The 26,191-nt window shown below is 42.9% G+C and overlaps 1 non-coding gene across 1 annotated transcript; it reads right to left on the reverse strand.

Annotated features, from left to right (window-relative positions):
- Nucleotides 1–9,180: 9,180 nt before the first annotated feature.
- Nucleotides 9,181–9,257, reverse strand: Trnas-uga (transfer RNA serine (anticodon UGA)). Its single transcript has one exon. It is a non-coding gene; the product is annotated as a tRNA-Ser (tRNA).
- Nucleotides 9,258–26,191: the final 16,934 nt, after the last annotated feature.

The following is a 26,191-nucleotide window of genomic DNA, read 5'->3' on the forward strand; positions in this document are numbered from 1 at the left end:
ACAATGACCATTACCAAACAATTTGTGTAGTAAATAATAAATTAAATTACGACGGCCGACGGACGCGAGACTGGCGCCGCAACTTTGGGGCCTGATCAAAGAAAATACGAGATTTATTAATATGATACATACTATTGTAATGAATGTAATTATGTATGTGCCCTAATTGTTGTAAAATATTAATGCCTATATGAATTCTTTTACATGTACCACAACAAAACCACACCCTGAGGAGATCTGGAGAAGAGAAAGTGTGGAAAAGAAAAAGGATTACGTGAAAGAGAAATAACAAAGGTAAGGCCTATTGTGCAAGCATAGTGTGAAGCTCTGTGCAGAATATCGAACCCATATGCACATGAGTAACCTTCGGTGAAAAAATAGTGAGTAGAGCGCAAATTAAATTGTGTGTATTCGTGTATTTATGTTTTTATTTTTGGAAAGGGATAATTATTCGTGTGTGTGTCAGTGTTAAGGATTTGTCAGTGGCTTAAAGTGAATTTACTATGGGAAAAATAGGACAACCAAAGGGATCTGTTCCAGACGAACAAAATCTTGTTAATATGGAGAGTGAGGTTCAGGAGCGAAACGTGAGCGAACCCCAAGCCACCGCCTCGGATAACTTAATTTCCGGAGCGAGGGGCGAGGATTTGGGGACGGCGAATGACGCTCCACAACAAAATGAGAATGTACTAAGGACGACCCTAATGCATACTCGGGGGGGGGGGGGGGGGGCAATCGAGTGCTAGATTATGTGGGGCACCAGTATGCTCACTGACTGCAGACCCATTTGCAGAATTTCTGTGAAGGTTAGAAGAAAGAGATAGGGAGAGAGACGAGAAACTTGTTCAAATGCTCCACGAGCGTGAGCAGAAAGATAGAGAGCGAGACCAAAGACTAGAAACGAAACTAAACAGTATCCAAAGCGAACTTGCCGAGACGCGAGACGCTTGCAAAGAAGTACCTGATCTTGTGCAAAACCTAGCCGGCGAGATGCAAAACTACAGATATCGCAGCCCAGGCTAGAAGACAATGTCCAGACTTTAACCAACCGCGTGGATAATGTGGAGATAGATGCACGGAAAAGTATTGATACATATTTGGAAGTACAAGCTCAAAAAGTCGAAAAAGAGTTTAATGAATGGCTAGAAGCAAAGGATCGTGAGATATCTGCAAAGATTGAAAGCGATGTAAAAACAGCTATAGAACAAGCGACTGCGGCCGCGAGTGCAAATATTGACGCACTACACGTTGAATTAACGCTGATTAAATCCTGTGTGACTGCGGAGTTGCCGAACTGGCAACAGGAGGTCGCGCGGAGACTCTCTGTGTTAGAGACCTGTATGAGAGTACAGGGCTGTAGTCTAGACAGATAATGAATGAATCCGACTCCGCGTACTGATTACTATAATAAAGCGCAGAAGGTATGCAGGGCGCGAGTACGCAACCACAACCTAATGTGAATTACGGGCATGAACAATATGTGATACCGTGCAGCGCACATCATGAAGTAATGAATGCCACAGAAAGTATGCAAAAAGGAGGACAATGTGATAAAACACAGGACATTCCAACCCTTCAATAGCGAAAAACGAAATGTCCTCCCTGTGGTATTCATTAAGAGCTTCAGGAATGTGTTTCCCAGGATATGGACGGAAAGACAAAGATTACAGTTCGTGATCTCCTTTATTCAAGGTGACGCGGCATTTTGGGCCACCGACGTGTCCGAAAAATGTCTAACGATGCAACAGTTTGAAGGTGCATTCTTGCAAAAATTCTAGTCCGATAGCGTCCAAGAAAGACTACAAGGAGTTGTAGAGTCCAGAAATATACAAGTTGGGAACGTTAAGGAAATATTTTGAAAAGTATATAAACAAACCAGGTACTGGGACGAGACCATGTCCGATCGCGACATCATCAGATTAATAAAAATAAAGCTGCCAGTGAAATTAAAAAAATATTTCATCAATGTGCCGGAATATGATATAGAACAATCCATGGAAATAGTGGATTCTGTTGATTTATTGATCGAAGACATGAAAACCGAAAACAAGTGGAACCATGCAGGCTGTAATCAACAAAAAGCCAATTACAATGGCAGCAACAGTAACGGTAGTAACATCGGGAATAGGCAAGAGCACCGGCAACAGAATCGAGGCACAAATTATGGCAATGGTTATAACAGCAACGGTTATAATCGTCAAAATCGGAAGAGACACCATGATGGACGCATGACCAGTGGATATAATGGTAACGGCAATCCGTAATGGCGGAACGATCGAAACCAGTGGCGTGGTTATAATGAACCGACACCACATGGCAACATGACACTGCGCCATAATGGAACGCCAACCCAGGTCCATCACAGAACATGTCAGGAAGTTACAACCGAACACCGCAAAACCAGAGCCATACACAATATCAAAAACACCATCGGGGAGGCAGGGCGGCCAACCCAACAGTAGCAATTTCAACAACCAGAACCACAATGTGAGATTAGTGGAAGTGACAGACAACTGTCAACCCACTAATGCTCATTCGTTAAACTAAAAACAGCCAAATACGCTCTCCGTTGTTGGCTGCAGGATGGTGTAGCGAGGGCACATTCACTGACAGCCATAAACTTTGTATACTGAGATACAATGAGGGAATAAAAATAGAAAAGGAACTTGTAGACATACCGCAGACATGTAACCGAACTGGCAAAAGTGTTGTACAGATATGTACAAGCAGATATGTACGGAGCACCAATACAGATAATAGTCGATACCTGTGCGTCAACGAAACTCATGAGTGCAAATCTTTACAGGTACTTGAATCACAATAATAGAATACAAGTATTGCCAGTGAAGAATTGACGGGTAACAGGTACAATAGGTGCACAATCTCATATCATAAAGCACCAGGTGCAAGTCGAGTTTACGATAGGAAACGAAGCAATGAAAAGCTCGTTCCTAGTAGTTAAGGGATTAGGTGTTGATTGCATCCTGGGAATGGAATTTTTACGCGAGATGGACGCAAAAATCGACCTCTTGTGCGGGGAAGTAAGCCTTATGAATGAGGGTAGACGTGTAATTTTGCCATTGTTGAGGACACGGGAAGTGCACGGTAAATATTGCCGGAGCTTTCAGTCCAGATTAGAAGGCATACAGGTAATGAATTTATATTCTGACTTAAGTACAATAGAAGCATATTACAATGAGTTAATAACTGAAGACAGAGAGGAAAAGAGGAAACTGATAGCCATGAAAGTCATAGAGTCAGAATATTTGACTGAAGCACAACAAAACGAATTGACTCAGCTACTTACAGATTATGAGAATGTGTTTTCGGAAAAACCCGGTGTTATCGAGGGCTACACCTATAACATCGAAGTGGTACCTCACGATACTTTCTGTCACGCAAACTACACCATCCCGTGGTCAAAGAATGAGGCAGTTACGAAGGAAATAAGAAAAATGCTTGATTGGGGGTAATTGAACCATCTCTGTCTCCGTACAGCAGTCCGCTCGTGGCAGTAGCGAAAGCGGACGGCAGTATACGTCTCGTGCTTGATGCGGCGCGTTATTAACAAAATAATTGTACGTGTCAGAACGCGACCAGAAAACCTGGATGAACAGATACAGAAGTTTTATAGAGTTAAATATCTGACCTTTGTCGATATGCATTCGTCGTATTGGCAAATCCCACTAACTGAATCATCGAGAAGGTACACTACATTTGTGTTTGCTGGCAGTAGTTACCAATTTAAAGTTTTCCCATTTGGATTAAATGTCAGTGCAGGTGTCTTCATTGCAGCACTCGATACAGTATTGGGACCAGATTTGTTGGACAGAGTAACGTTGTATGTCGATGACTTATTAGTAGCTACTCCCGATTGGGAAAGCCACATGGACACGCTGAGACGCGTACTAAAAAGATCTTCTGAGGTGGGCGTAACCGCAAACCTCACGAAATCCAAATTTGGCAGGGAATGAATAAAATTTCTTGGGCATGTTCGAATCAGGCACAATACCTATAGGTATTGTGCCTGATTCGAAGAAAATGGCAGCAATTGAGAACTTCCCTCCTCCTAGAACCAAGAAACAGTTAAAGGCATTTCTGGGTCTAGTGTCATTTTTCAGACAATTCATACCTGACCAGCTTTTAAATGATGATACACTTTTAAAATTGTTGAGAAAGAATACACTCTGGATATGGAATGAACTGTGCCAGCAGTCATTTGAGCAAATACGACAAGCCTTTTTAAATGCTAATCTACTGTCACATCCTGACCTGTCAATTGAATTTTGCCTTGCTACAGACGCTTCCACTGTCGGACTAGGCGCTTGTTCATTCCAAATTGATAAGGAAGGTGGAAACAAGAACGTAAGAATAATCTGTTTCGCAAGCCGAGTTTTGTCAAGCTGTGAACGATCATATAGTCACAGACTTCGGAACACTAGCAGTAGTATGGGCTATGAAGAAGTTCAGATATTATATGTACGGAAAAAATTTAAAAATTTTCTGTGATCATCAGGCCTTAAGCTTTTTGCTGACATGCAGGTTAACGCACGACAGGTTGACTAGGTGGATGCTTGCTCTGCAGGAATATCAATTTCAAATAATATATATAAAAGGTCGTGACAACGTAGTACCTGATGCTTTGTCGCGGTTGCCGCAAGGTCTACCTGAGCTAACAACAATACTAGAACAGGTAATAGAGTACAAAATTTTAGTAATGAAAGACTCTACTTGTCGCAAAAAGTTCCTGCAGGCGTGCAAGCAACTGCCTAGGTTGCAGGACGAAGATCGCGCCTTGGGAAAAGTCAAGCAGGAACTCTAGCTTCGGGTGGAAATCAGATAGGTAGCCATTATTCTGTGCTAACAATGACTTGTGGAGTATTTGTGTACCGGAAGTATGTATCAATGATTTAACCTGGCACGTGCACCTTTTGTGGGGACACGTGGGCATTGAAAAATGTAGAGCTCTTCTCGCAAGACAATGTCATTTTAGCAATATGAAAAGAATAATTCAGAATGTTGTAAGGACATGTGTAGTGTGTCAAAGGACGAAACCTACAAATCTGCCCACTGTAAGTGAATTGCATTCTGTTGTTCCTAACAAACTATTACGACTAGTTTTTGTTGACATTATAGGGACACTACCCACTGGCAGAGGTGGTGTGAAATATATATTTGCTGTACATGATGCCTTTTCCAAATTTCTAAAATTCTATCCTGTAAAAACTTCAACGGCCACACCCCTCATTCAGAAATTACGAACAGATTATTTTGTTAATGTTGGCAGACCACAGATCATTGTATCCGATAATGCCACCTATTTTACTGGTCTCAAATGGAAAAAGTTTCTACAAGAGCAAGAGCAAGGTATTAAACAGATTTTTGTTGCCCGATTTCACCCTGAGAGCTGTCTTGTAGGGCGTACCTTTCAAGAATTGAACAGGTTCGTGAGAACTTACATTCCAGATCGCCACACCAAGTGGGCAGAATACGTTTCCTCTTTTGAGGGACACCACAATAGATTGCCACATTCAGCCACCGGTTATACTCCACTAGAAGTCATGTTTGGAAAGAAGGAAACCGACGGCTGGCTGACACCATTACCGACTGTACCATGACAAGTTGTACCTCAGAATAAATTATAGCTGAGACTTTGAATAATTTAACGAGGTGCGCGGAGCGCCGAAAGGAGAAGCATGATAAGAAGATAAAGAAGATAACACTGTATCAACCAGGTGACTTGGTGCTAATAAGGACTCATCCCAAGTCATCTCTATTATCGAAAAAGAATGAGAAATAGCAATCTCTGTATGCCGGGCCCTACAAAGTCGTAGACATACCTCATGTGACGTAGAATCTGAAGAGGTCAAAGGACTCTATCCATACAAAGACTTAAAGAAGTTCGCTCACTTTTACATATGTGAGTAGTAGATTAAGTTTATAGTGTATTTTTTCTGTGTGTAAATGTTCAAATTTTAGTGTACGATGTAAAGACAATGTGGCACACAGGATTAGTGCAATTCAGTTTTGTAGATGTCAAGGAATAACAGCAATTTTAAAGCAATTGCATTTTGAAAGAAAAATGAACGTAGGTTTAAGAATATTTTACAAATTTCATTTTTTAAAAAAATGCTTTAAAAATATTATTTAAAAAAACATGCAACAGCATGTAATGATGAAAGAATTTTTCATTAGTGTGTCATGAATATTTTTGAACTGTAGTAGTAATGAAACTTATGAAAGTCAATACTATAGTGTATATGTTATTCCATGTATTTATGTCTATACCGATCCTGAAACATGATCAATCATAATTTACTACAAAACATGAGTGCAAGGTGTACATCACCCAAGGTACCTCATGTGTTGTGGACAAGGTACAAAGCAAATCAGTAAACGCGATTAACGCGAAGCACTGTTAAAATATAATGCCATCTGCTAAGGCAGAGATTTGCACGAATTTATCGTGTAAACAAAAGTCACAAATCTAACACTAATCTAGGAACTTGCACGCTAGGCCTAGATTACAAAATGCGTAAAATAATGCTAGAGGCAAAGTTATGTAAAGTCGATCCTGGCTCTGGAGGGCAAGTACGCAATGAGTAGGCAGACATGACATGGAGACTTACCTCAGATGAGACGGAAATACAATTGTATAGTCAAAAGTCTGAAGGCAAGTACGACTCTGTAAGTGGAAAATGGAACGATGAACTTAGTGCGAAAGACTGGTAAAATCCAGCACGAGCCAAAGGCGAGTTCAGGCTGAATTAAATACATTAGTGTTTGTGAACTAATCGAAACAGTTACTTTAAGCAGCGTGAAAAACCGTGAAGGTGAAACTGTGAATACGGACAGTGAAGTGTTAGTACTGAACGTTCAACAGTGGTGAAGACGCCAAACGCCAATATTACGCACGAAAAACTGTGAAATTTCTTATAAATGTAAACTGTTAACGTGAAGTGAACCCACAGTCAATATTTTTGGGACAGACTGTAATTTCAATGAGTACAATAAAGCGAGATTGGAATGCGATGCGTGGACTGTTGCAAAACAGCGACCGCAGAAACGGCGAATGTTTGTGCTAAGCTCGTATTGGGACACTCACCAGTGCCTGCGAATGCGTCGAAAACACAAATAGTTTTATCAAAACAGAAACTGACGTGTAATGAAAACAGTGTCGCATCAAAACTGCATTCATGTGAGAAGATCCATTTCATGTATTTTGCAAGACAATGCTGGCTTGACACTCGGAAACAGGCGAAAACTTAACAACTGCCACACTAATAAATGTCCCTTCCCACTAGCGTAGGCGCTACAGTCTGGAGCCAAGCGACCGCTACGGTCGCAGGTTCGAATCCTGCCACGGGCATGGATGTGTGTGATGTCCTTAGGTTAGTTAGGTTTAATTAGTTCTAAGTTCTAGGCGACTGATGACCTGAGAAGTTAAGTCGCGTAGTGCTCAGAGCTATTTGAACCAACCCACTAGCGTAACCATCTGCAGCGGGAGGGAAATATTACGTTGTTTGCGTGTACGTTTCATGTACTATGTCGGAGATGCGTAGCAGAGCTGACTCCTACCAACAAGCGCGGGAAGGGGTGGGGGTCTCCCGCGCATCGCTAATTGTACAGCCGATCAGCTGATTCTGAAGTTCCACGACGGCGAGAGACACGCTGGCGTCGGGCGGGCGTTGACCTCTCCGCAGCCGCCGCGAACGCCGAGCATCGAACACACCAACCGGCGTCGTCTCGAGCTAAACGTCGCGGCGTAGAGCATCAACGACACCGCAATCAATAACTGCGATATATTAATTGTTATAAGAACCTCATTTCTTTTCGTAGTGCAACGAAACATTGCTCGTAACGTATGCACATCCTGTACTCTAATGACATCCCAAAAAGAATTAAGTGAAAGTAACCAAAGCGGTTAGTCTGTCGCTCCGCCGAGGTTTTCCCCGAGGGTTTCCCTACGGCCGCGCCAAATGGGTAGCGAACACTTGATACTTCTGAGACTGCAAGAATTACAGACTAACTCGAAGTTGTATACCTTCGAACGCTACAACCACAAAAAGAAGCAGCCAAAATGACTGTACAAATGTAAAATGTCATAACGTAATTGTCAAACCAATTGTATTCTATGTCCTTTTCTTTTGTACATGACTATATTCGTAACCAATTGTATATTATACTGTTATGTAACTAACTTCATCTGTATTACTTTGTGTACAACAAACATCACTAAGTACAACGACTAAAACATACGATGTGACACATGTAGGCTGTGAATGAAAAAACTGCGTGTGTGTGAACACTGTGGACATGAAATAGGAAATATTTATGTCAAAAAGGGAATTAACACGAACATTTTTATGACAAACATTTCGGGGGGCAATATCGCGTCCCCAGTGAAATACTAAGAAAAGACTTAAAAAAAACAGTATTTATAAAGAAGAGACATTTAAAAATTGAATAATAAGTGGACACTAGCCGCTCAGGCGAACATGTATTTTTCTCATGTATCCATATTATAATAATTTCTCTGTGTAAGTTTCGAGGGCAGAGAAATATAAAGGTGCAATCGAAACAAAATGATCTAAAAAGACGAGAAGATGCGCTCTTTTGTTAATTTTTTAGTCTTCTTCATTTCTTCTCTTGTCTTGGTTGCGTGTAGACGGACATCTTGCGAGTGCTGGCAAATATAAGCATATTTGTACTAATTAAGCAGACAATATATTGATTCAATATTATTGTTCACTTTTAGTTTGTAAGAGATGATCCCGATTTCATGTCCGCCTTCCTTGAATTAACCTCCATTCGAGTAGTTTACAGTGCAACAATCGCAGCGGCCGATGCAGCCAACGACGCCATTACGTGGCGATATTAACTTATAAAAATTAGCAGAAGCGAAAAATTCGCCCGCTATTTACATAATATACATTTTTCTCCCCAGTCGCCCGACGTTGCAGAAAATACGTAGCTTTAAGATTCTTATTTTCAGTACAACAGCCGAGAGCCAGAACCAGGACTCCGACTACAATGCAATGGTTAACGGAGGTAAGACAAAATACTCTCACGCGTGTGTGGGCCGCAGTTGTAATTAATAAGTAAAGATTTTTTGCAGAATGAGATTTTCACTCTGCAGCGGAGTGTGCGCTGAAATGAAACTTCCTGATAGATTAAAACTGCGTGTCGGACCGAGACTCGAACTCGGGACCTTTGCCTTTCACGGGCAAGTGCTCTACCATCTGAGCTATCCAAGCACGAGTTACGCCCTGTCCTACAGGTTTACTTCTGCCAGTACAGGCAAATGTCCCGAGTTCGAATTTCGGGCCGGCACACAGTTTTAATCTGCCAGGAAGTTTCAAAGATTTTTTGCTTTAAAGTGAACTGACTAGCCGAGGAAATTAATATGAAAAGTTTATTCCATTGTTCAACTTATAAGCTCATGTTTTAAGATTCGGCGAGTCTTACAGTCATTAACGTAATAAATAATTTCCACTGAAGATTAATATTGTTAAAAAAGAGACAACTTCACAAAAGCATTTAATTGTAAATAAAAATTGAATGAAATATCATTTTGATTAAGGCCCACCACGTAAGTCGGCAACTGTTGTGAATTGGCAGGAGCCAATTCACGGAGTTTGGAGGAAGCCGGAAGGCACGCGATTAAGCTCACGCAGGCTGGCGTGAGGTCTGGAACAGGTCAGAGAAATAAGACTAGCAAAACAAGAGTAACTGGTAGAATACTTAACTTTAATCCACAATTGGTGAACATCTCTCGTTACTGTACAGGCTTCACAATATTAATTATCAAATGCTATGGCGCCTTGCTAGGTCGTAGCAAATGACGTAGCTGAAGGCTATGCTAACTATCGTCTCGGCAAATGAGAGCGTATTTGTCAATGTAGCATCGCTAGCAAAGTCGGCTGTACAACTGGGGCGAGTGCTAGTACGTCTCACTAGACCTGCCGTGTGGCGGCGCTCGGTCTGCCATCACTGACAGTGGTGACACGTGGGTCCGTCGTATACTAGCGGACCGCGGCCGATTTAAACGCTACCACCTAGCAAGTGTGGTGTCTGGCGGTGACACCACAGGCAACAATCACCATTACCAATCAATTTATGTAGCAAATAATAAATTACATTACGACGGACGCGAGACTGCCTATTTGCAAAACTGTCGGAGATGACTAACAGTGAGTCGTATAAGGTGATACTGATATCTTCGGCCAGAAAGTCGCTTGCATTTAGTTGTACTTTGAAGTGAGTGTCTGTTGGCTGCAGAGACGCTGATGCTGGGCATGCCACTGGGGAGTTGGCTAAAGTGCATGCAGAATTCAGTTAGTTTAAGGACAGAGCAGTGGTCTTTCTTGTGAGGATAATGTCAAACGTTTGGGTGTCCCACTTGAGTGTGCAGTATAGTCTACTGTAAGGGGGGTGCAAAGCCAACTTGAAGGCATCTGTGCACAGCGTAGCATATGGAGCAAGCGTTTAAGTCCCTGTGAACAAATACTGTAAGTAGTGGCCTGTGGATGTTGCATATATCCTCACGCATTCACAGCACTCGTTCCAGCAAGTCATGGTCCAGTGTAGCTGCACCTTGATTGGCAAATTATGCAGGAATTCTGAGTATCGGCCAATCTCTGAGAGAAGAAACACAGCGGCTGTGTTACACTGGTGCTCTCTTGTTGCAGTACCGTGCCAACTGCGTGGTCGCGGGCACCTGCGACGATCACGAGGTGCGCGTCGAGCGATGGAAGGGCGAGGGTGGCAGCCTGTGCGAGGTCTGATTTAATCTTTTGTTTGTATTTCAGGCATCCAAGTCTGGCGCCGTGTGGCGGTGGTGCTCTTGCCGTACAGTGGCTCAGTCAGAGGCAAGAGTGTTTTAGCAGCTTGTGGGAGATGACACCTGCAAAAACTGATGACTCTGAGGTAACGTCGTAGTTCTTGGTAGTCTGAGGGGGAGGGAGGAGGCAGATTTGTTCCCCTTCCTCTGGCATGGGATGTATCCCAAATTGTGGCAGCCAAATTTCCAACGAAAGTGACACACGATTGCTGTAGTTGGCATTTATCGTTTTTAATTACGACGCCATGTACCGCTAACTTCCCAACATAGTGCTTAAATGAATCTCATGTTCACCTCCCGATGAGAAAATTATCGCATCATATAGACATGCAGAACAGAACGTCATGTTGAATAGAAGGCCGTCAATATGTCTCTGCCTGGTCTGGGCCGCGTTTTTTAACCCATACAGCATCAATAAAAACTCCAGCAGACAGAATGGCGTGATTATTGCAGTTTTTGTTATATCCTCTTCAGCCATAGATATTTGTAAATAGACCCTTTTAAAGTCAACAACACTGAATATACTGGCACCAACAACTTTGTGCATAAAGTACTGTAATTTCGGTTCTGGACAACTGTCTATCACAGTCCAGGCGTTGAGGTACTGATAATCGCCACACAATCGACTACTGGACAACTGTCTACCACAGTCCAGGCGTTGAGGTACTGATAATCGCCACACAATCGACTACTGGACAACTGTCTACCACAGTCCAGGCGTTGAGGTACTGATAATCGCCACACAATCGACAAGTATTAGCCTTTTTTTATGACGAGCTTGATAGGAGAAATTTAGGCGCAGTTGGATGGCCATGTGATACTAGCACGCAAGAGTGCATCCATGGCGGCTTTTGCTGCTTTGAATTCGTCGGGAGGTAGGCGGCGGGGGCGATGATGGACCAGCAGGTTAGGGTTGATGTTGGTGCGATGAAATGTCCCATCATGGACAGTACAAACAGTCTGCCGCTGGATGGGCTGGCATGAAGTGGGGGCTGAGGGCATAGCAATAGGTATTATCGAAACACCATCATCAATAGACAAGCCAGTCATGAAGGCACTGTCAGTAACACTGGATGTGTATCAGGCGAGCACAATTAAGTAACACCATTTGATTGACCTGTTTTGAAGCCACTGTAATGTCTTCATTGTTGGGCAATGGATGTAGATGTTGCAGAACGGTGAATTGCTGTTGAACCACATGAAGCTGCTAGATGTCTCAGCGATGCATGAGTGGATAACATTGTCAGTTGTTCGCATATCTGAGTTGGAACACCGGAGTTCAGAGTGAGTGGCATATGTCATGTAGAGCTTATTCAGAAGCGTCTGACATTTGAAGATAAGATCGAGAGGCGTCTCTGACTGCCAAGTAGGAGACGGCAGTGTATCATTGGCAGGGAGGGAGTCACAGATCTTGCCGCTGATCAGCCATTGGCCATTGTGGTGCAGGAGCAGAGGGTAATTTAGGTCTGGCAGTAAAGACGGACCGAGCGAGGTGGCGCAGTGGTTAGCACACTGGACTCGCATTCGGGAGGACGACGGTTCAATCCCGCGTCCGGCCATCCTGATTTAGGTTTTCCGTGATTTCCCTAAATCGCTCCAGGCAAATGCCGGGATGGTTCCTTTCAAAGGGCACGGCCGACTTCCTTCCCTGTCCTTCCTTAATCCGATGAGACCGATGACCTCGCTGTCTGGTCTCCTTCCCCAAACCAACCAAGTAAAGACGGTTTCCACCGTTTCACCAGGTCCATGGCACAGGTGCGGGGTTGCCGAGATCGAGAGTGATAGAGGCGGTGGTACCAGAGTCATTTGCTGCGCTCAATTGCATGGACGAATGTGGAAATGTAGTGGGAGCGAGAGATGGAGGAATCATGCTGACATCGACTCCAGTGTCGACTAGACGGTAACAACTCAGTAATTTTTCGTAAACAGAGAGGCGAGAGCCATCCAGTCGTAGATGAGACCTGTGTACACTATCATGTAGTGGTGATCTGTGGCGACTTGAAGAGGATGAGCAACGTGGTGCCCCGGTATCAGGCCATGAGATCAGTCTGGGTATGAGCAAGGCTGTCTGCAAAGTAGAGCATCAGAGCCAAAGCGAGTGTGGAATGAGCAGAGGTGATGCGCGCGGGCAGGTGTTGTGCCCAGCCAACTCGCATTGTTTTGACTGAAAGCCATGGGTCGGCAACTTGGTGGAGGCACACTGGTGGCAGTCTGCACTGTAGTTGTTCGTTTATGTTCATCGCCTGGGGGACAGCAGTGGGTGCTGGCTCGGCGAGGTTGGACGAGTTCCAATAGCTGTCGGATGGACGGCGTCTGTGCGACAGGAGGTGCGCAGTAGTGGCCAGGAGCACAGGTGGGACACTGGCTAGGCTTGGTTGCAGTCACGTGTTGTTGGCAGTGTAGTTGGGGATGCTGTCAGCTGTAGCAGGGTCATGATGAGAATTAATCAACGATTGGTGCTGTGCAAGCACTAGCATTCTGTTAGACAGGCATAGTTTGAAATCTAATGGAGCATCCTCATATGTGAACATTGCCGACTGAATGCTCTGTAACAGTTTTAATAGCCACAAAGTTCACAGAGCATGATCCAGGAGTATGCTCGTATCAATCTTCAGGCAAAGCTTGAGCCACAGTGCAGAAGGTATACTGTGACCGACCAAATTCTCACTTATCACTAGATGTACTGTTGCTCCGGCGAGCGAGATAGGCGTTAAAACAGAAGCGCCTTGACAATCTCACACTTGTTTGTGTGTGCACATCAAGCAGAAAGTCACTAATGAAATCAGCGTTATCATCAAGGTGGTAGAGAAATACTGCAATTTGTCATTGTCCTCAGTGATGCCTGTGGACCGCAACACACACTCACTAAACGCGAACCACAGCATAGGTGAGTTCATGTTCATTGGAGGGAGTTCCAGCCAAGGACATGCGGAATGGTAAGGTTAAAATGGTTCAAATGGGTCTGAGCACTATGCGACTTAACTTCTGAGGTCATCAGTCGCCTAGAAATTAGAACTAATTAAACCTAACTAACCTAAGGACATCACACACATCCATGCCTGAGGCAGGATTCGAACCTGCGACCGTAGCGGTCACGCGGTTCCGGAATGGTAAGGGCCATGGTTATGTGAGGATGGCACCATCAAGAGGAGAGCGTTCCCTGATACAGTAGAGTGGCAGGAGTGGAGCTGTTGTGGAGTGGCGTGCTGTAAAATGCAAAGAGGTAACCAGCATGATAGGCGCAGAGGGTACAGAAGCTCTGGGGCAGAGAGCATCATGATGAGACGAAGGTATGTGCGGTGTGTTACATGCGAGATGAGCATGAAGGTCGGCATGACCAGCAGTATGTGGTGCTTAGTGCTGGTCCAGGGGAACTGCCGGATGCTGTGAGTACATGGTATGCTCACGAGGTAATGAATCTGGTAAGGCAGCTGTGCTGAATCCGGATGTTACACACACATGGAGGAGCTGCAATGTGTGCATGTCATTCCTTGTGGTGGTGGCTGCAAGCGAATGTTGGCTGGGTGGTGGAGATGCGACGTCACTCAGGTGACGTGGCAGCGGTCGAGATGCAGATGACGTGGGCAAATGCTGTATGATGACATAGCCCATGTGAGGTTGTAGTTGTTGTGGTCTTCAGTCCAGAGACTGGTTTGATGCAGCTTTCTATGCTACTCTATCCTGTGCAAGCTTTTTCATTTCCGAGTAACTACATCCTTCTGAACCTGCTTAGTGGATTAATATCTCGGTCTCCCTCTATGATTTTTACCCTCCACACTGCCTTCCAATACTAAATTGGTTATCCCTTGATAATTCAGAATGTGCCCTACCAATCGATCCATTCTTTTAGTCAAGTTGTGCCACAAATTCCTCTTCTCCCCAATTCTGTTCAGCACCTCCTCATTAGTAACACGATCTACTCACCTAATCTTCAGCATTCTTCTGTAGCACCATATTTCCAAAGCTTCTATTCTCTTCCTGTCTAAACTATTTATCGACCATGTTTCACATCCACACATGGCTGCAGTCCATACAAATACTTTTAGAAAAGACTTCCCGACGCTTAAATCTATACTGGATGTTAACAAATTTCTTTTCTTCTCTTGCCAGTCTACATTTTATATCCTCTCTACTTCGGCAGTCATCAGATATTTTGCTCCCCAAATTACAAAAATCATCTACTACTTTAAGTGTCTCATTTCCTAATCTAATTCCCTCAGCATCGCCCGACTTAATTGGACTACTTTCCATTATCCTTGTTTTGCTTTTGTTGATGTTCATCTTATATCCTCCTTTCAAGACATTGTCCATTCCATTCAATTGCTCTTCCAAGTCCTTTGCTGTCTCTGACAGAATTACAATGTCATCGGCAAACCACAAAACTTTTACTTCTTCTCCATGGATTTAAATTCCTACTCCAAATTTTTCTTTTGTTTCCTTTACTGCTTGCTCAATACACAGATTGAATAACATCAGGGATAGGCTATAACCCTTTTCAATCACTGCTTTCCCTTCGTGCCCCTTGACTCTTATAACTGCCATCTGGTTTCTGTACAAATTGTAAATAGCCTTTTGCTCCCTGTATTTTACTTCTGCCACCTTCAGAATTTGAAAGAGAGTATTCCAGTCAACATTGTCGAAAGTTTCCTTTAAGTCTACAAATGCTAGAAACGTAGGTCTGCCTTTCCTTCATCTATCTTCAAAGGTAAGTCGCAGGGTCAGTACTGCCTCACGTGTTCCAACATTTCTACGGAATCCAAACTGACCTTCCCTGAGGTCGGCTTCTACCAGTTTTACCATTCCTCTGCAAATGATTCGTGTTAGTATTTTGCAGCCATGATTTACTAAACTGATAGTTCGGCAAATTCTACACCTGTCGACACCTGCTTTCTTTGGGATTTGAATTATTACGTTTTTCTTGAATTCTGAGGGTGTTTCACCTGTCTCATACATTTTGCTCACCAGACCTTAGAGTTTTGTTGTGGCTGGCTCTTCCAAGGCTATCAGTAGTTCTAATGGTTGTCTACTCCTGGGGCCTTTTTTTTATGTACTTTGGCCTTCAGTGCTCTGTCAAATTCTTCACGCAGTATCGTATCTCCCGTTTCATCTTCATCTATGTCCTCTTCCATTTCCATGTCAGGTCGTTTGATTTTATGTCCAGGAAGACTCGAACCCATGTTATTTTGTCCAGGAGGCAGTAAATTGTTGGAAATGGTTTGAGGATCATATAGTGGAGGCCACTGTTGTCCAACTATCATGGCACTATGGTGGGTGGCTATATAGCATCACAAAACACTGTGAATGTTAATGCACATAGATTCACTGATACTAAAGGAGTGTCCACAGGAATAAGTGTCACTACTTCCTGGCTGGAAGCTCGGAGCACTATGTGCACAGATGAATGGCACTGCAGGAAGCCATTGTTTGCCCAGAATTACATTCGTTGTCGTAATAGAATTGCTAGGCAAATAGTCACCTGGCATCACTACAGTGTTGTCACTGATACGGTCACACTAAGAATTTGTTGGCTGGTTTGGTGAAGCAGCGTGAGTCAGGCGTGGTATATGTGGAAACAATGGAAGCATTGTCATTGGCTCACAAAACACTACTGAGTCGGACACTTTGCCTAGGTTTTGGCAAAATTATACCAAACTGAGGCACAGAAATTTCGTGGAATTCATGGACATTGATGGAGAGGTGAGATTGACGACCCTTGGAGCAGGAAACAATTGGGCTGGAGGTAACAGCGGCATTGTAGGACAATGGACTGGTGCGGGAGATGTTACATTTTAAATGCAAGGTTAGTTGTAATTTTGGGGTCACCACTGTAGAAAGTACAGTACTTGGGTTAGTAGTTATGTATAATAACAACTAACAGGTCATACACGACGTGTACAGCTTTGCTTCAGCCGTTTTTTCCCCAACATTTGAGGCTTTAATGAAACAAATTGGTTACACATGTATCATTCAAAGTATTTCCCATCTCTGGCCACCACTTTCTTCCGTCTTTCGGGCGGTGTATGAATCCCACGTCGAAAAAATTGTTCATCTTTTGAAGCGATCCACGAATCGATCCAATTTGTGACTTCTTCATGAGATCGGAAGTGTTGGTCAGCCAGGCCATGCGCCATTGATCTAAACAGATGATAATCAGAGGGAGCAATGTCTGGAGAATACGGCGGGTGGGGTAGGACTTCCCATTTTGACGTTTCCAAGTACGTTTTGACCTCTTCTGCAACGTGGGGTCGAGCGTTGTCGTGCTGCAAAATCACTTCAGCGTGCCTCTCGCTGTATTGTGGCCGTTTGCCTTCTAATGCTTTGCTCAAACGCATTAGTTGCGTTCGATAATGAGCATCTGTGATTGTTTCACTTGGTTTTACACCTCATAGTACACGACGCCGAGCTGTACCTACCAAGTGCAGAGCATGATCTGGGAGCTGTTAATATCCGGTTTGGCAGTCGATGTGGAAGCATGGCCGGGACATCCCCATGATTTTTTGCGTTTAGGGTTATCGTAATGAACCCATTTTTCGTCCCCAGTCACAATGCGATGCAGAAATCCCTTCCACTTTTGCCTCTGAAGCAACTGTTCACAAATACACAACCGCCGTTCAAAGTCTCTTGGTTTCAGCTCCTTCATTCTGAATCATGCCCATAGCCTTGAGACGTTTTGAAATGGCTTGCTGTGTCATTCTCACTAACCATGCCAATTCTTTTTGAGTTTGACGCGAGTTTTCACTCAGCAATGTCTCCAATTCTGCATCTTCGAAAAAATTCTGTCTTCCACCACTATGCCGGTTTGCGACGTAAAAATCAAGCACTGAAACCACTCACGACACCTTCTTTCACTAATAGCGTCCTTACCATATGTACTTGAGAGCATTCTATGAGACTCAGCTGCTGTTTTCTTCATATTGAAACAAATCCCTAACACCTCCCACAAATGACGAGAATTAGGCTCGTAAACTGACATTTTCAATCAAGAACAACTTTATGATGCAGACACAAATTGCAGGTCCTGAGAGGTTAATTGATTTACCTCAAGGCAGCAGTATTGTTCTAGGTGACTCCAAGGAGTTACACCCCCACAGTAGTAATACGTTGATCCAAGACTCTTCATGTCGGAGGGTCACTAAGTACATAAAAATATAAAGTTAGCAGCAGCTAACCTTTTTAGAACAACAAACTTTCATTATTGCTGGTTACAAGTCTCTTCTGTTTGGCATAATTTCTTCCAGTCCTGCACATTCTGCATCTACACCTCAAAAAAGCGACTCGTAGTGAAGTTACACTTACTTATTACATAAAACCTGCAGGCACTCTTAAAAGTCTCAGCAGGCTTACAAAACATAATGCAGCACCAAAGACACATCTTAGATGTTACAGAAAAGTCTACAGAAAGGTTATACATGCTGGAAAAAGCTGAACAATGACTTGATCAACAGAAAAGACATCAATAAAACCTAATCCATTGGGAAGTTGTTAAACTGCAACATAGGCAAATACAAAGTGACAAAAAATCTCTTTATAAAGAAGGAAGGAAAAGTTGTTAAAGACCTTCAAAATGCTGCTAATATATTTAATGATTACTATATTAACAGTGCTCAAAATCTTACCAAGAACTTGGGGAATGTAAACGTTAGAAACATAAAAGTTCCCATAAATGAAAGAACAATCTTTCTGTACCGAGTTACACATTCAGAAGTAAGAAATGCAATTAATAAGCTGGAAAATAAAATGTCTTGCGGACCTGATAGGGCCGTAAAACATAGTTCAGACAAAATAATAACTGAGCCAACAGATATTATTAATATATCCTTTAAAATTGGTGAATCCCCTTCTGCACTTACAAAAGAAACAATAAAATCACTTAATAAAAAAAATCTAATATGCAGAGTTATAGACCATTGTCACAACTAAAAGGCTTTGCTAGAATGATTGAGAGGGTAATGTATGAGAGACAGCTGAGTTTCCTGAACAGATGTAAAATTCTTACCAATGCTCAGAATGAAGTGGTTCAAATGGCTCTGAGAACTATGGGACTTAACTTCTGAGGTCATCAGTCCCCTAGAACTACTTAAACCTAACTAACCTAAGAACATTACACACATCCATGCCCGAGGCAGGACTAAAAACCTGCAACCGTAGCGGTCACGCGGTTCCAGACTGTAGCACCTCGAACACCTCGGCCACCCCGGCTGGCTGCTCAGAATGGTTTCAGGAAAAACAGGTCTACTGATGCAGTTGTGTATCACATCCTAGGACAGGTTTTAATTGCAGTAGATAATGATGAATTAAACTGAGGAATATTTTTAGATCTATCCAAGGCGTTTGACCTCATTAACCATGACATATTGCTGGAGAAGCTGTGTTGCTATGGTGTCTGTGGAAAAGCATACAACTGGTGCAAATCATATTTGTGTGACAGTTATCGAAGTGTTGCAAAACCCCATAATGACAGAAAACATTACTCAATATACAAGAAAGTTAACTGTGGTGTACTCCAAGATTCTGTTTTATGCCTCCTACTCTTCTTGGTTTTTATTAATGACTTTCCAAACCATCTAAGAAGAGCTGAATGAGTACATTTTGTAGACCATACTACCCTCTTTACCAAAGGACAGAGTGAAGCTGGCGTATAAGAAAAAATAACTGCAGCAATAAATGAGGCAGCAGAATGGTTTAGGGACAACTGTTTAACCATGTATGAATTTTAGGCACATAAGGAACAAGTAAAAAATAACTTACATGTAGGGATGGGGAACAGTATAGTACAACAAACATCTTACACAAAATTTTCACGTTGGACAACAATTTAAGATGGGAAAAACATGTTGAAGTATTGAATAAAAATCTTAGTAAATACTGTTACATATTAAGAAAACTGAAGAATACTGCAATTTTGAAACAATATTATGTACATACTACTCTTATATACACAGCTTTATAAAGGATGGTGTTGCATGCTGGTGGAATACAGCATTTACAAAAAATTATTTGAAGCTCCAAAAGAAGGCCATTCGAATTCTCAAGGGTGTTGCCCATAGACAGCCATGTAGAGAACTCCTTAAGGAATTAAAAATTTGGACCCTCCTTGTTTATTCATTTATAAATCTATGTGTTTTCTTAAGTCACATCAAGAATTTTCTACTCTAAACAGTGAAGTACATAACTTTGAAACCAGAAACAGGCAAAATTTTCAGAGACATTCTTTCAAGAGCCCTATAACAAAATAGTGTGATGTATCTTCCAAAAATAATGTTCAATGCTTTGCCCAAGGAATTCAGAAAAACTACAAAACTTACATACATTTAAAAGGAACTAAAGAAAGTACCATTAAGTAAAAGTTGTTATAGTGTTGATGAATTCTTTGTCATCAAAACAGATAGGCCTTATCATTTGATTTATTCCGATGAAATATTTTTTTAAACTACATGTTAAGGAAGACAACAAATTTGTGCAAATATGTAAAGTGTAATTAAAAAAGTACTATTTTTCCTTTAGTTGTTAGAAATATAAATTGCTCTCTCTCTCTTATTCTATATGGCAGTTCCTATATCATGTATATGATAAAATGGATGATAATAAGTTGAATTGTATCTTTCTTTAACTAGCCTAACAGTGTTAAAGAATAGAGTTACCTATTTATCATACTTTTACATATTTGTGTAAGAACTTAGTTTCATGCATTAATTTATCTTAAGCGGGCTATGTCCTGCAGTGGTTTGGTGACAGTGTGCTAACTCACACTTCCTCAAGCCATGAGCGCAAGTCATGCTGTGCACAGTATGTGGCACGGGGGGCACGACCAAATGTGGTAACCTGAATGGGCTGTCATGTGAGGGCAGGCGTCATTGATGGTTGTGTCTACATTGCAAATTTTTCAGAGTAAATTGATTAAGACTTAGATTCAACAACTTGATATTGTTGTTTTATTATTTATCTACGTTGCCTAGGTAGCTTACTTGTATTTAAATTTCATACTTTATACTTAGCAGTCCTCCAATGTGACGACACTTGGTTCAAAACTTGAAACTTATGTTAAACTTAAAGTGGCAATACATTACTCTTTAGAGGTTTTACCATCTTAGGGATTTTTAAATTTTTAATTTAAGTTTTATTTCATGCTTTTACATTTTATATTTTACAATATTTTAAATTTTATATTTTACCAGTAGACACGTTAGAATTGACACCATATCCCCACATTCCCACAAATACTTTCCGGGATGAAAAACAAAACTGTGATGTGAGATCTTTTTCACATGTGCTATTTACGTGTTTCTTTTTTTAATTCACACATATATTCATTGACTAAGTTTTAGTATATATTTAGCTAATTTATGTAACATAAGCAATAAGCAGTGGTGATAATTTTAAATCAAGTCAGAAGAATGTTGGTTGACATTGCACCCTCTTGCAGTAGGCTGCCTAAACTATTGGAGCAAAAACCATTTGATTCAGAGGTGAATTGTAGACTTCAAAAAGAACTCCAAAAAAGTCTGTGAGAGCATATGTTAATCTTTTATAGTTGAGTCACAACCCCAACTTTTTCTACTTTGGAGGTGACTTTGAATGACAAAAATCATCATTGTTGGTCAACCGTAAAAGGTAAACATATGTTCTCAGTAACTTTTATTTAACTCTTTTTGATCTCTACAATCTGGTACTAAATAACTTGTAGCTCTTACATATTATTTAGAATGATCAAGAGAGTGCACTGGCAGAAAATATTTTTACTTGATTTAGCTGATGAAATTTAAGTGGCTGAACAGTCTTTCATGGAACAGAGCTAAGAACCATCCCAATTAAACTAGCTTTCAAATAAAACAAATATAATTAAAATTGGACTTTTAGCTTGGGCGCTATGATGCCACAGATATATACAAAATACTGTACACACCCCTCTATGTAAGAGGTTAAAAAGAGCCAAGATTAAAACAAATGTCATTTCCAAAGTAGTCAAACAGCAAATAAGAAATTACCTATCCTTAAATGGAAGCCTGCAGCTGGACCTAAATAATAAGCAAATTTCTAATCCACTAGAGGTAGCCAATGCCTTTAGTACACAAATGGGAGAAGAGTATTTCAGAGAAAATAATTTATCCATCAATCAGAAGAAACCTATGTGCACAAGATTTTAAGCAAACAGAACAAACAGCTCAGAGGACTTTATTCTGAGCATCAGCAATGCATACTTAGAGTGAGCGGACTGTAATAGGTTCCTGAAAACAGAGGAGGACAGATTTCTGAAATGGGAAAATGACATTAATCAGATCTGCTCAAAATAAGTATAAATACACTCCTGGAAATTGAAATAAGAACACCGTGAATTCATTGTCCCAGGAAGGGGAAACTTTATTGACATATTCCTGGGGTCAGATACATCACATGATCACACTGACAGAACCACAGGCACATAGACACAGGCAACAGAGCATGCACAATGTCGGCACTAGTACAGTGTATATCCACCTTTCGCAGCAATGCAGGCTGCTATTCTCCCATGGAGACGATCGTACAGATGCTGGATGTAGTCCTGTGGAACGGCTTGCCATGCCATTTCCACCTGGCGCCTCAGTTGGACCAGCGTTCGTGCTGGACGTGCAGACCGCGTGAGACGACGCTTCATCCAGTCCCAAACATGCTCAATGGGGGACAGATCCGGAGATCTTGCTGGCCAGGGTAGTTGACTTACACCTTCTAGAGCACGTTGGGTGGCACGGGATACATGCGGACGTGCATTGTCCTGTTGGAACAGCAAGTTCCCTTGCCGGTCTAGGAATGGTAGAACGATGGGTTCGATGACGGTTTGGATGTACGGTGCACTATTCAGTGTCCCCTCGACGATCGCCAGTGGTGTACGGCCAGTGTAGGAGATCGCTCCCCACACCATGATGCCGGGTGTTGGCCCTGTGTGCCTCGGTCGTATGCAGTCCTGATTGTGGCGTTCACCTGCACGGCGCCAAACACGCATACGACCATCATTGGCACCAAGGCAGAAGCGACTCTCATCGCTGAAGACGACACGTCTTCATTCGTCCCTCCATTCACGCCTGTCGCGACACCACTGGAGGCGGGCTGCACGATGTTGGGGCGTGAGCGGAAGACGGCCTAACGGTGTGCGGGACCGTAGCCCAGCTTCATGGAGACGGTTGAGAATGGTCCTCGCCGATACCCCAGGAGCAACAGTGTCCCTAATTTGCTGGGAAGTGGCGGTGCGGTCCCCTACGGCACTGCGTAGGATCCTACGGTCTTGGCGTGCATCCGTGCGTCGCTGCGGTCCGGTCCCAGGTCGACGGGCACGTGCACCTTCCGCCGACCACTGGCGACAACATCGATGTACTGTGGAGACCTCACGCCCCACGTGTTGAGCAATTCGGCGGTACGTCCACCCGGCCTCCCGCATGCCCACTATACGCCCTCGCTCAAAGTCCGTCAACTGCACATACGGTTCACGTCCACGCTGTCGCGGCATGCTACCAGTGTTAAAGACTGCGATGGAGCTCCGTATGCCACGGCAAACTGGCTGACACTGACGGCGGCGGTGCACAAATGCTGCGCAGCTAGCGCCATTCGACGGCCAACACCGCGGTTCCTGGTGTGTCCGCTGTGCCGTGCGTGTGATCGTTGCTTGTACAGCCCTCTCGCAGTGTCCGGAGCAAGTATGGTGGGTCTGACACACCGGTGTCAATGTGTTCTTTTTTCCATTTCCAGGAGTGTATATTCTTAATATATTATCAATAAAAAAAATGTACTGTGCAGTGGAGACAGAAATCTTGCTAAAAATGTACTTCTCACACATCTTGCATTATACAGCAGCATGTTGGGGAGCAGAAGATGTACACATCTGGATAATCTTAAACATAAAAAAGGCTATTAGATGTATAGCAAAACTAACAGTATAGAAATCCTACACAAACAAGTTCAAAGAATTTAAAATATTGACGGTACCAAGTTTGTACATATATGAGACAATACTTCCTTTAAAGCTGAATTGTACAGCACATCTAAACAGAGATTTTCATGACAAAAACACAAGGACTAGAGAAAATTACATTATCTACAGCAAAAGATTGACAGTATTATGAAAAGGATTGACCGCTAGTCAGAATATAGTGGAGATGCTGAATACAGACAGGTATGACTAAAAGACTGCTAAACATGTGAACTAATGCCAAAAGGCTGCCATTGACGCCACACTGTGAACAACTACACATGATGGGGGGAAGCAGCCTGGATGCTGGGTGTAAGAAGCAGGCTGAGCCAGGGAAGGGGGGGAGGGACAGCACTGTAGGGGTGAGGGACAACAGTGACGTGATGCTTGTGGGAGCATGCAGCGATGCGGCAGAGACAAGGTAGGACGGCTAAGTACAGTTGTGAGGTTAGTCGGGGGGGGGGGGGATGGGGCAAGGGGAGTGGTAAATAAAAGAGGTTGAGGAAGGGTAAGAAGACTGTGAGTGTGTTGGTGGAATAGAAGGCTATGTAGTGATGGAGTGCACGGAAGGGGATAGGTAGGTGAAGGACATGGAATAATTAAGGTTGAGGCCAGGGGGGTTACAAGAACATAAGATATTGCAGGGAGTGTTCCCACATGTGCAGTTCAGAAAGGCTGGTGTTGGGAGGAAGGATCGGATGGTGCAGGCTGTGAAGCAGTCACTGAAGTGAATATCGTTGTGTTGGGCAGCATGCTCAGCAACTGGGTGGTCCAGTCATCTCTTGGCCACAGTTTTTTGGTGACCATTCACACACAGACAGCTTGTTGGTTGTCATGAGCACATAAAATGGGGCATAGTGGTTGCAGCTCTTTGTAGACTATATGACTGCTTTCACAGGTAGCCCTGTCTTTGAAGAGTCAGGTGATGCTTATGACTGGTATAGAGTAGGTGGTCGTGGGAGGATGTGTGGGACAGTTCTTGTATCTAGGTCTACTACAGGAATATGAGCCATGAGGCAAGGAATTGGGAGTAGGGGTGGATTATCGATGGATTGATGTTTAGGTTCAATGGGCAGCAGAATACCTCTGTGGGAGGGGTGGGAAGGTTAGCAGGTAGGATATTCCTCATTTCAGGGCATGATGAGAGGTAGTCAAAATCCTGATGGTGAATGTGATTCCACTGTTCCATTGCTCACTGGTACAGAGTGTCGAGGGGAATGCTCCTTTGTGGCCAGTCAGTGGGAATCTAGGAGGTGGTGGGTGACTGGAAAGATAAGGCACAGCAAATCTGTTTCTGTACAGTCTGTGTAAGCCTCATCAAGACCTTTTGTATATTTGGAGAGTGACTGTTCATCACTAAAAATGCAATGGCCTTGGGTGGCTAGGTTGTATGGAAGATCATTTCTTGGTATGGAATGGGTGACAGTTGTTGAAGTTGTCACAGAGTGATGTACTTCTCGCAAGTGAGAGACTGTTTGTTTACTCTTTGGACAATGTATCTTTGACTTGTTGTATTGTATGTTCTGTGACTATGGAATAAAGTGTTGTTGGACTGCTAATCGCTGCTCTATTGTGATTCACGACATATTTTGGTGCCGAAACCTGGGACAGACTTTGCCGGAGACAATTTCCACGATTGCCGTTGTGAAACACGAATTCTGGACGCACGTCACGCGGCAATACTACGACGGGGTTTACTGCAGCGATTTGTTACACCACGCAACAAGCTCTTCGACGACAACCGCCATCATATACAGCTAAGTTCAACTGAATTATCACGCAACATGTTTTGTAGTGCCATTTGCAAAAGGAACTGATTACATTATTGCCGCTGTGTACTGCTATTGTAGCTGTTCGATTAGCGCTTTAACGAATTATCAGATCCTACGCTACGCCTACATATTGTTTATGACTAGTGCTGCCATCTAGCGACCATCAATTGAACTACTTCGACTAGCGATCCAAAGATAACGCCTTACTAGGACCAGCTGATCGCTAGCCGACACTGCTTTAAACTTTCGAGTAATCGGACGGAATGGACGTGCCAGACCATAAACCAGAAGCGCAATTACACTCTCTAAAGAGAAAACGTACGAGAGAAAGAGCAAACATTACGCGACTCGTGGCGGAAGTTGCAAGGTTGCCCGACACATCAGAAATCGCGGATTATAAATATTACAATGACAGATTGGGAAGCGTTCTGGACCGCCTCGTTAAATTAGATGAGGATATTCACGAGTTGTTAGACGATGGCGAATACGAAGAAGATGTTCCTAAATGCGAAGATTATATAGACACCGCGAAACTCACAATTTCCCGATTGTCTCACGAAATAGAGAAACAGCTTGCGAAATCGGTAGCAGTCATAAAGATTCCCGACAATCCGCCGGCACAATCTGTAACAATGAGTG

Source organism: Schistocerca cancellata, chromosome 2 (genome assembly GCF_023864275.1).
Source record: "Schistocerca cancellata isolate TAMUIC-IGC-003103 chromosome 2, iqSchCanc2.1, whole genome shotgun sequence".
In the NCBI taxonomy this organism is placed as follows: domain Eukaryota; kingdom Metazoa; phylum Arthropoda; class Insecta; order Orthoptera; family Acrididae; genus Schistocerca; species Schistocerca cancellata.